The sequence below is a fragment of the Bombina bombina genome, chromosome 9, assembly GCF_027579735.1.
Source record: "Bombina bombina isolate aBomBom1 chromosome 9, aBomBom1.pri, whole genome shotgun sequence".
In the NCBI taxonomy this organism is placed as follows: Eukaryota; Metazoa; Chordata; class Amphibia; order Anura; family Bombinatoridae; genus Bombina; species Bombina bombina.
In genome coordinates, this window is record NC_069507.1 from 44216319 (window position 1) to 44228712 (window position 12394).

Consider the following 12394-nt stretch of genomic DNA (forward strand, 5'->3'; position numbering starts at 1 on the left):
ATATTTGTGTTGAAAATATAATTTATAGAGCAACTCTCCCAGTGATAACTCAAATTAGCAATGATTATGCAAAACACCAATATAAAGCAACACTGAAAGTTTTCGGATAGGTTATTTTAAGGAAAAAAGCTTCTAATAAGCATGTAATTGTGAAAAGTACCTTCTACATTACAAATTCCTGTTGTACAATTTTTTAAGCATATTACTGTTCCTTTGTGAGACAAATAAGATCTCACTCTGGTCTTTTCATGATACTGACTACTATTCAGGAAAACTCTGCAACAAATTAGTTTATTAGGTACAGTACCCAGAGGAAAAAAAGTTCAGAAAATATGTGAAGGTTATGCCAAAATGCTTATATTCAATTTTTAGTAGACTCAGGGGTATTTAACGAAAGATTACATGAAATATTCTTTCAAAAGTTCTTTTTAGTATATTGAATAATGTGTTGCTTGTACAACTATGATATCTAGCAAGTAAAATAGGGTGTCTACAATAGTAAAATTAATTTAGGTAATAGTGAAATAACACAAAATTAAAAGCTTAAAGGAACATTCCATCAAAAACAGAAATGAACATCAATGCATTTCCCTTGTGACTATAAACACTTTTGCAGTACACTTGCATTAACAAAAATGCTTCTAGTAAAAGCTATCACTGTTTTAAGTAAGAGCTTTTACTGCTCATGTGCACATTAAGCATATCTAAATATGCTTTATGCAACCGTCATTTGAACAGTGTCTGCTCAGAAAGCTATCAGTGCCTCATATTGGGCCAGTGATCACTTGATTTACATAATACAAGGCACCAACATCTCTCTGAACAGACATGGGGGTCAATTTATCAAGCTCCATATGAAGCTTGATGCCCCATGTTTCCGGCGAGCCTTCAGGCTCACTGGAAACAGAAGTTATGAAGCAGCAGTCTAAAGACCGCTGCTCCATAACCTGTCCACCTGCTTTGAGGCTGCAGACAGAAATCAACCTGATCAAATACGTTCTGGTTGATTGACACCCCCTGCTACTGGCCGATTGACCGCGAATCTGCAGGGGGCGGCATTGCACCAGCAGTTCACAAGAACTGCTGGTGCAATGATAAATGCCGACAGCGATGTGCAGTGGACACGTCTTAAGATTGCTGCTCCTTAACTTGTATCCTGCCTCTGAGGAGGCGGACAGCAATCCGCCTGATCAAATATGATCGGGTTGATTGACACCCCCTGCTATATGCAGGGGGGTGGCATTGCACAAGCAGTTCACATGAACTGCTTGTGTAATGATACATTTATCGATGTTTGGCGGACATGATCGCTACAGCAGATCATGTCCGCCAGACAAATGATAAATCGGCCCCATGCTGTTTATAATACTAGTTCATAAAGCATGTTTACATATTTTTCATGTGCACATGAACAGTTTAAGCTTACATTGAAAACAGTTACAGCTTTTACAATAAGCATTTTTTTTAATGCAAGTAAATTGCAAAACAAAAATTCTATTCAAAAGTGCAATGCCTTGATGTGAATTTCAAGTTAGTCTAGAATACCCCTTTCAGTGTAGGTACAATACTAACTTTTTGTCTTTATGTTTAATTTCAGATACTAAGGTGATGATTCTCTAAATCTCTTTGAAAAAATCACAAAAAGACAAAGGCGCCTCCTGGTGTAATACAGTTGGCGAAAGAGATTTGTTAGGTTATCAAAAAGGTACTCACAAGTGGAGCAGCACCCAATTGTGCTAAATCAAACAGACTGGGATCTCACAGTGTCCCAGTTCACTGACACTGCAAGGAAACTGGTTTCTCATGACACTAGATATTAAAAAAACAAACAACGCGTTTCTCAGACTGCTGTCTGTTTCATCAGCCTGATGAAACAGACAGCAGTCTGAGAAACGCGTTGCTTGTTCTTTTAATATCTAGTGTCGTCATGAGACACTGAGATTTTTATTTTATTAATAAAATTTGGTTTTATGTAAACCTCTTTGTGAGAGTCTGAGCTCTATCAGTCTGGCAAGACGTTGGAGAAACCAGTTTCCTTGCAGTGTCAGTGAGCTGGGACACTGTGAGATCCCAGTCTATTTGATTTAGCACAATTGGGTGCTGCTCCACTTGTGAGTAGCTTTTTGATAACCTAACAAATCTCTTTCACCAACTGTATTACACCAGGAGGCGCCTTTGTCTTTTTGTGATTTTTTCACAGAGAAAACTTACTCTTAGATCCTGATTTCCCTGACAAAGCAGCTGACTCCAGTCATCATCTGTGTTCCTGATCATTGATCATCCTGGTATTTGATCATATTAATCATTTGGGACTATTCCCACCCCAATTGGGACATTTACCACCTATACAACATTGCAGAAGAAGACAGAATTTCCAGATAAGAACCTTTCAGGAATTTCTTATTACTGTATTTGCTATTATTTGTGTTGTATCCTATGTTTCTCATAGTCCCATATTTATAAGAATTGTTTCTTATTTGTTTACATTATTTCATATCGTATATTTCATTCTAGTTATTTAATGTAATTTCTTGTTCTCTTCTCTCTTAGCCTATTTACATAGTAATCATATAGGGTCCTGTGCACCCCCTAGTAGTAACACACCCTTAGTGTTACTGATTGTTTCTTTATTCTCTAAATCTCGCCATATCACATTGACCCTCGCAGGGGCTGCCATGGTGGAATTTATTTTTTTTTTAAAAAGGGGAAGTCCCTGCGAGTGGTGAGATGGCTCCTATATAAAGTAATGGAGCTTGCTGGAAAGGGAAATTTCACTTCATAGAAAGAAGTTAGCACTTTAAATGTTAATGCTGCAGCTGATATAAATCACATTACGCTGATTTCTGCATATAGCATCTTATCATCGCTTCTATTTTGGCATGCATGTGTTTTTCTATTAGGGTTATAAGTATTTTGAGTGTTTTAAGAAAAATTCACCACCTTATACATCTTAACAATACAATTTTATTCTGTATATTTTTATAGTAGTTGTTAAATTATTTGCTTTCTATGATTTTTAATTATGAATTCAATTGTGCACGTTTGTAATGTATGCATCTCCTTCCTATATAAAAAATGCAGTGTATGCCCCTTTAGCCAGACACCCTGTTTCAAGGAAAAAAGTGTCTTTATAGAATCCCATCAGGAAAATAGACGTAATGGGGAGCATTCTTATAGAATCTCACCAGCCCAGAGAGCTAAAGAGAATTGGCTCCTTAGTGCAATCATTTATTTCAATATATAAGCCTAGCTTTACTAACATTATGGGCTAGATTACAAGTTGAGTGCAAATATCGCGCTGGTATTACAAGTGAGGTGCAATGCGAACGCGATCTCGGAAGCATTGTGCTCACGACAGCATGTTTCCATAGGCTCCAATGGGAGCCTCTCTCGCATGCCGTCAAATAGAGCATGAGAACCTAGTACAGTGAAGGGGGCAAGTGATGGGCAATAAATATAAATATATATGAAAATAAACATTTATTTATGTTTTTATTTGTGTATATACACATATTAACACATAAATATATATGAATATAAGCATATACTATACATATATATTTTAGACTTGTGCACGGCCAAAAAATTAGTTTCGTTTTAGTTCGGATAGATTCAGATGTTTTCGAATTTCGGTTCGGATCGATTCGAATTCGAAAAAATTTGAATGAATTCTTTTCGGATTCATTTCGGATTCATTCGGATTCAAATAAATTCGGCTGGATTCGGTTCGGTTCGATTTGGAAATCTGGAATTTCTGTATGTGTTAGGTGGGATGTGCTGTGTATTAGACTAGTATTATGTACTGTATATTAGGTGCAACCCATAGCAGAGTGATATAACCTAATATACAATACTAGTGTAATCCATGGTCATCCGAATGTAACGAATAAATCCGAACTAATTCGGATTTATTCGGTAGATTCGGTACTACCATAATTCAAATCGATCCGAATCTCCGAATTTAACAAATTCATCAGAATTTCAATTCGGAACGAATCGAACCTCACATGTCTAATATATTTACAGGGAACAAACAGTTCCCATAGACCACAATGTAAAAGCACTTTTCAGCATTCTTTTTTTTTTCAAACACCCCCCAGCTGCTAACTTTAGCCCCCAAAAACTGCTTAGTGCAGTTTTTTTTTAATAAAAAAAACTAAACTATAATTTATTTTGGGGCCAATTGGGCACAAAATTAAAGTATAGTTTAGTTTTTGCTAATTGTTACCACAAGCTCGCGGAAGCAATAACCAACCACTTTTGCGGGTGCACGATAAATTACTCATTTATCAGGAAAAAATGGTATTGTTCAGGAGCCTCAAACATCATAACAAAATTGTTCACCAAAATCGTATTTTACAAAAAATTTAAAATTTGTATGTAAATTTCACATGAATAAATCGTATTTAATATGCACAGCATAAATCGTAATTTAAGTACGCTGGATGTGCAAAAAACACATAGAAAATTGTACTTATATGTATAAAATACAAAACAGAATTGCTGTTTTTTCATAAAACGGGCTGAACATGAGCATTCCATTGGTGTATAGAAAATTCTCTCTTAAATCCCAGCGTAATTCTGTAAACATTTTTGCCCTATAGATCTTCAGTGCATACAAAAATAACAGGGCGATGAAAACAGTGTCATTTTATTTGTATTTGGCGTAATATTAAAGTTTAAACATACACCAGGTTCTCCCTGTGTACTTTGTCCTTGCAAACTTTTACAAAGCAGAGAGCTCTCATTATTTCTATGAAAGACATCTCGCCACTCTCAGGGAAAGCTCCTTTTTTTTTAAATAGAATTCCATGATAGCTGCCTTTGCGAGTGTTGGCTAGTGAATTTTTTAGAATCGGCCCCAAAGTATATTTGCTGTTAGTTGACTTTGGAATTTTTACTAGGCAGATACCCCTATGCTTAGAACCATTTTGTTTTGTTTCGCTGTAGAACACAAAATGAGATTTACTGCACTAGATATTTGTGAAAACTATTAATTAACTGTTGGACTTAATAATATATCACCAGCACATTTAAAATATTTTTATCTAACACTAATTAATTAACTGATTCACAGATTTTTCTAATACATGTATCTTGAGGCCACCTCTCTTTGATTTGTATGGTACTAGCTACAACATTTTGCTTTTAATCATGTTAACCTTAGAATTTAAAGTTTATTGTGTTAACTGTATTGGTTTTTAATTAATTAATAGCTTGCTGTGCAAGTTAAAATATTATTTATCTTCCAGATATTCATTTTACATTATCATTACTATTATCATTATTCCTATTACTTATTTATAATGGGATCTCAGTATATACTATCAATATAGTATTAGGAATACAGTTCACTACAACTTGGTATATTAACATTTCATGTTAGTTTGGAGTTGGAGCAAATTCACGGCTAGATTATGAGTTTTGCGTTATGAGTGAAAAAGCCTCATAACGCTGCTTTTTCACTACCGCTGCTATTACGAGTCTTGTAGGTATAGCTGTACCACACACTTTTTTGGCCGTCATGCAACGTAACTACCACACTTTTGTAAAAGTTATTTTTCAATGGAACTTCCACAGCCTGTCCGGCCAAAAAGTGAGCGGTACAGCCTACCAAGATCCGTACCGTAAACTGAAAGTCAATAGTTATGGGTTTTTACGCTACCGATACTTACCTGTAAAATAAACCCTAAGCTAGCTACAATATAACTAATAGTTATATTGTATCTAGCTTATGTTTTATTTTTATTTCACAGCTAAGTTTGTATTTATTTTAACTAGGTAGAATAGTTAGTAAATAGTTATTAACTATTTACTAGCTACCTAGTTAAAATAAATACAAACTTACCTGTAAAATAAAACCGAACTTAAGTTACACTAACACCTAACATTACACTAAAATTAAATAAATTACATTAATTAAATACAATTAACTAAATTACAAAAAAAAATAAACACTAAATAACACAAAATAAAAAAGAAATGGTCAAATATTTAAACTAATTATACCTAATCTAATAGCCCTATCAAAATAAAAAGCCCCCAAAAATAAAAAAAACCCTAGCCTGAACTAAACTGCCAATAGCCCTTAAAAAGGCCTTTTGCAGGGCATTGCCCCAAAGAAATCAGCTCTTTTACCTGTAAAAAAATACAAACAACCCCCCAACAGTAAAACCCACCACCCACACAACCAAACCCCCCAAATAAAATCCTATCTAAAAAAACCTAAGCTCCCCATTGCCCTGAAAAGGGCATTTGGATGAGCATTGCCCTTAAAAGGGCATTTAGTTCTTTTTTGTTGCCCAAACCCCTAATCTAAAAATAAAACCCACCCAATAAATGCTTAATAAAACCTAACACTAATCCCAGACGATCCACTTACAGTTTTTGAAGACCGGACATCCATCCTCATCAAGCCGGGAGAAGTCTTCATCCAAAACACAAACAGCATCAATGATTACTACAGGTTAGCTCTTAATAGGGCCTGATTGATGGCCTTATATTCAAAAGTTCAAAGGTATGGAGAGAAGTCATGCAAGATCTTTGGGATATATTTTAGACCTTATAATGTAGATGTCTCTCCTGCACACCAAGAACCTGGCATAGGGGGGTAGTTATCAAGCCGCCTACTTTTCTGGCTTCGCCGGCCCAATACGCCCGCCTAAGCTCGCCTCACATCGCCGCCGCGGACCTGAAAAAATACGCCTAAGTTATCAAATAAAGCTGTCAAAAAGCCGCGGGGCGATGAGCAGCGGACTGTGACAGTTATCACTCATCCGATCTCGCTGCCCTTCGGCTTTTTCCCAGCTTTATTGCTAGCCTGTCACTAAGCACTCACACTAAACTACACTGTTCTACCCCCTATACCGGCGCCCCCGGAGCCTCCCGCAACTCAATAAAGTTACTAACCCCTAAACCGCCGCTCCTAGACCCCGCCGCAACTCTTATAAATGTATTAACCCCTAAACCGCCGCTCCTAGACCCCGCCGCAACTCTTATAAATGTATTAACCCCTAAACCGCCGCTCCTAGACCCTGCCGCAACTCTTATAAATGTATTAACCCCTAAACCGCCGCTCCCGGACACCGCTGCCACCTACAGTATACCTAGTAACCCCTATCCTGCCCCCCCTACACCGTCGCCCTCTATTATAAAATTATTAACCCCTATCCTGCTGATCCCGCACCTCTCCGCAACTAAATAAATAGTTTAACCCCTAAACCGCCGCTCCCTGAACCCGCCGCAACCTATATTAAACCTATTAACCCCTATCCTGCCCCCCCTACACCGTCGCCACCTATAATAAATTTATTAACCCCTATCCTGCCCCCCACTACACCGCCGCCACTGTAATAAAATGATTAACCCCTAAACCTAAGTCTAACCCTAACGCCCCCCTAACTTAAATATTAATTAAATAAATCTAAATAAATTAACTCTTATTAACTAAATGAATCCTATTTAAAACTGAATACTTACCTTTAAAATAAACCCTAATAGAGCTACAATATAAATAATAATTATATTCTAGCTATCTTAGGATTTATTTTTATTTTACAGGTACCTTTCAATTTATTTTAACCAGGTACAATAGCTATTAAATAGTTATTAACTATTTAATAGCTACCTAGCTAAAATAAAGAGAAATGTACCTGTTAAATAAATCCTAACCTAAGTTATAATTACACCTAACACTACACTATACTTTAATAAATTATTCCTATTTAAAAATAAATACTTACCTGTAAAATAAACCCTAAGATAGCTACAATATAATTAATAATTATATTGTAGCTATCTTAGGATTTATATTTATTTTACAGGTAACTTTGTATTTATTTTAGCTAGTTAGAATAGTTATTAAATAGTTATTAACTATTTAATAACTACCTAGCTAAAAGAAATACAAAATTACCTGTAAAATAAATCCTAACCTAAGTTACAATTAAACCTAATACTACACTATCATTAAATTAATTAAATAAACTACCTACAAATAACTACAATTAAATACAATTACATAAACTAACTAAAGTACAACAAATAAAAAAAGCTAAGTTACAAAAAATAAAAAAATAAGTTACAAACATGTTAAAAATATTACAACAATTTTAAGCTACTTACACCTAATCTAAGCCCCCTAATAAAATAACAAACCCCCCAAAATAAAAAAATGCCCTACCCTATTCTAAATTAAATAAATTTCAAAGCTCTTTTACCTTACCTGCCCTTAAAAGGGCCATTTGTGGGGGCATGCCCCAAAGAAAACAGCTCTTTTGCCTGTAAAAGAAAAATACAACCCCCCCCAACATTAAAACCCACCACCAACATACCCCTAATCTAACCCAAACCCCCCTTACAAAAACCTAACACTAATCCCCTGAAGATCATCCTACCTTTAGTTGTCTTCACTCAGCCGAGCCACCGATGGAACTGAAGTTAATCCTCCAAGCGGCGCTGAAGAAATCTTCCATCCGATGAAGTCATCATCCAGGCGGCGCTGAAGAAAAGTCTTCGATCCGGCCGATGTCATCTTCAAAGAGGCACTGAAGAGGTCTTCTATCCGGGCGAAGTCATCTTCCAAGCTGGGTCTTGAATCTTCCTTCCGCCGACGCGGAACCACCTTCTTCACCGACGGACTACGACGAATGACGGCTCCTTTAAGGGACGTCATCCAAGATGGCGTCCCCTCAATTCCGATTGGCTGATAGGATTCTATCAGCCAATCGGAATTAAGGTAGGAAAAATCTGATTGGCTGATGGAATCAGCCAATCAGATTGAGCTCGCATTCTATTGGCTGTTCCGATCAGCCAATAGAATGCGAGCTCAATCTGATTGGCTGATTGGATCAGCCAATCGGATTGAACTTGAATCTGATTGGCTGATTCCATCAGCCAATCAGAATTTTCCTACCTTAATTCCGATTGGCTGATAGAATCCTATCAGCCAATCGGAATTGAGGGGACGCCATCTTGGATGACGTCCCTTAAAGGAGCCGTCATTCGTCGTAGTCCGTCGGTGAAGAAGGTGGTTCCGCGTCGGCGGAAGGAAGATTCAAGACCCGGCTTGGAAGATGACTTCGCCCGGATAGAAGACCTCTTCAGCGCCTCTTTGAAGATGACATCGGCCGGATCGAAGACTTTTCTTCAGCGCCGCCTGGATGATGACTTCATCGGATGGAAGATTTCTTCAGCGCCGCTTGGAGGATTAACTTCTTCCGCTCCGGATGTCCTCTTCAGTTCCATCGGTGGCTCGGCTGAGTGAAGACAACTAAAGGTAGGATGATCTTCAGGGGATTAGTGTTAGGTTTTTGTAAGGGGGGTTTGGGTTAGATTAGGGGTATGTGGGTGGTGGTTTTTAATGTTGGGGGGGGTTGTATTTTTCTTTTACAGGCAAAAGAGCTGTTTTCTTTGGGGCATGCCCCCACAAATGGCCCTTTTAAGGGCTGGTAAGGTAAAAGAGCTTTGAAATTTATTTAATTTAGAATAGGGTAGGGCATTTTTTTATTTTGGGGGGGTTTGTTATTTTATTAGGGGGCTTAGATTAGGTGTAAGTAGCTTAAAATTGTTGTAATATTTTTAACATGTTTGTAACTTTTTTTTTTATTTTTTGTAACTTAGCTTTTTTTACTTTTTGTACTTTAGTTAGTTTATGTAATTGAATTTAATTGTAGTTATTTGTAGGTAGTTTATTTAATTAATTTAATGATAGTGTAGTATTAGGTTTAATTGTAACTTAAGTTAGGATTTATTTAACAGGTAATTTTGTATTTCTTTTAGCTAGGTAGTTATTAAATAGTTAATAACTATTTAATAACTATTCTAACTAGCTAAAATAAATACAAAGTTACCTGTAAAATAAATATAAATCCTAAGATAGCTACAATATAATTATTAATTACATTGTAGCTATCTTCGGGTTTATTTTACAGGTAAGTATTTATTTTTAAATGGGATTAATTTATTAAAGTATAGTGTAGTGTTAGGTGTAATTGTAACTTAGGTTAGGATTTATTTAACAGGTACATTTCTCTTTATTTTAGCTAGGTAAGCTATTAAATAGTTAATAACTATTTAATAGCTATTGTACCTAGTTAAAATAAATTGAAAGGTACCTGTAAAATAAATATAAATCCTAAGATAGCTAGAATATAATTATTATTTATATTGTAGCTATATTAGGGTTTATTTTAAAGGTAAGTATTTAGTTTTAAACAGGATTCATTTAGTTAATAAGAGTTAATTTATTTAGATTTATTTAATTAATATTTAAGTTAGGGGGGCGTTAGGGTTAGGGTTAGACTTAGGTTTAGGGGTTAATAATTTTATTACAGTGGCGGCGGCGTAGTGGGGGGCAGGATAGGGGTTAATAAATTTATTATAGGTGGCGACGGTGTAGGGGGGGGCAGATTAGGGGTTAATAAATTTATTATAGGTGGCGACGGTGTAGGGGGGGGCAGATTAGGGGTTAATACATTTATTATAGGTGGCGACGGTGTAGGGGGGGCAGGATAGGGGTTAATAAATTTATTATAGGTGGCGACGGTGTAGGGGGGGCAGATTAGGGGTTAATACATTTAATATAGGTTGCGGCGGGTTCAGGGAGCGGCGGTTTAGGGGTTAATACATTTATTATAGTTGCGGTGGGCTCCGGGAGCGGCGTTTTAGGGGTTAATATGTATAGAGTAGCTTGCGGTGGGCTCCGGGAGCGGCAGTTTAGGGGGTAATAACTTTATTTAGTTGCGGCGGTGTAGGGGGGGACAGATTAGTGGTGTTTAGACTCGGGGTACATGTTAGGGTGTTAGGTGTAGACAGCTCCCATAGAAATCAATGGGATGTCTGTCAGCAGCGAACTTGTACTTTCGCTATGGTCAGACTCCCATTGATTCCTATGGGATCCGCCGCCTCCAGGGGTGGCGGATTGAAAACCAGGTACGCTGGGCCGTAAAAGTGCCGAGCGTACCTGCTAGTTTTTTGATAACTAGCAAAAGTAGTGAGAATGTGCCGCACTTGTGTGCGGAACATCTGGAGTGATGTAAGAATCGATCTGTGTCGGACTGAGTCCGGCGGATCGATGCTTACGTCACAAAATTCTACTTTTGCCGGTCTCGAGCCTTTGATAACTAAGGCGTATCAGCCTCGCCACAAATACAATGCGGAATTCCAGCGTATTTGAGGTTGACGGCTTGATAACTAGGCCCCATAGTGAGAAAAATATCTTTCAAATTAAAATTTGGGTTTCTAACATTTTTTTAGAGACCTCTTCATACTGACAGCATGTCTTAGATCATCTCACTGGGGCGGACAGCTTTTACCCTAAGACACAAGTAGACACCAAACAATGTAAAAGACAATATAGCTTTACATTCATACAATGTGCATAATAACAATTCATAAACATAAACCCAATAAACACATAGGGGCCGATTTATCAAGATCTGTATGGGGCTTGATGTCCCTGTTTCAATGCAATACTTCAGGCTCGCCGGAGACAGAAGTTATGAAGCAGCAGTCTAAGACCGCTGCTCCATAACTTGTCTGCCTGCTCTGAGGCCGCAGACAGAAATAAACCTGATTGAATATGATCAGCTTGATTGACATCCCCTGCTAGCATCCGATTGGCGTATGCTGTCGGAATTTATTGATGTGCAGCGGACATGATCCGCTACATTGTATCATGTCCGCTCGCACTTACATAAATAGGCCCCTTAAAACCAAAGATTAGCGAACATTTAAGTAAAACTAATCTCTACTGTAAGAGGAGCAACGCTGTTTTAAAACCAGATAAACAATAACTTATCCACTTGTCTGGCCAGAATTCAACAACTTAACATGACATGTTTTAGTGGCTTGCTCTATGGCCCAATACTTCTTCATTATATTGTGTAATGGCACCATTTTAGCAGGACCCGTCTCTCAGTCTCTTAGGTGTCTTGTCTATACACCAGAGTCTGGAACACGTGACTCTGATGTCACAGGCTGAAGACTGTGGGCAGTACAGAAGAATATGGATTGAAACTCGTGTGTACAGTTGGTGGCGGATTGTGAAGCATATGACATCTACATGCTGCAGAAGTTGGACATTACAATCAACGGTATGGCGGCTTTAAGTTAGCCAAAAAGGCTGGATCAATATTTGATTTGAGCACTACTAATAGATAAAACACTTGAGTCTTTTATTATTACATTTCACTTTTCTAACCCATACTGTAGCACATTGCATATAATTGTACGCTTACAGAAAGAGGTTGCTTTTGTCTTCATGTATAATAGGAACAGTCATGTCATCTGTTGAATAGCAACAGTTAAAACAAACATGTGGTGTAGTTATTGTTTATTGGTTTTATAACAACAATATTCCTCTTACAGTACAAGTATTTGTTTTATTGTGCTA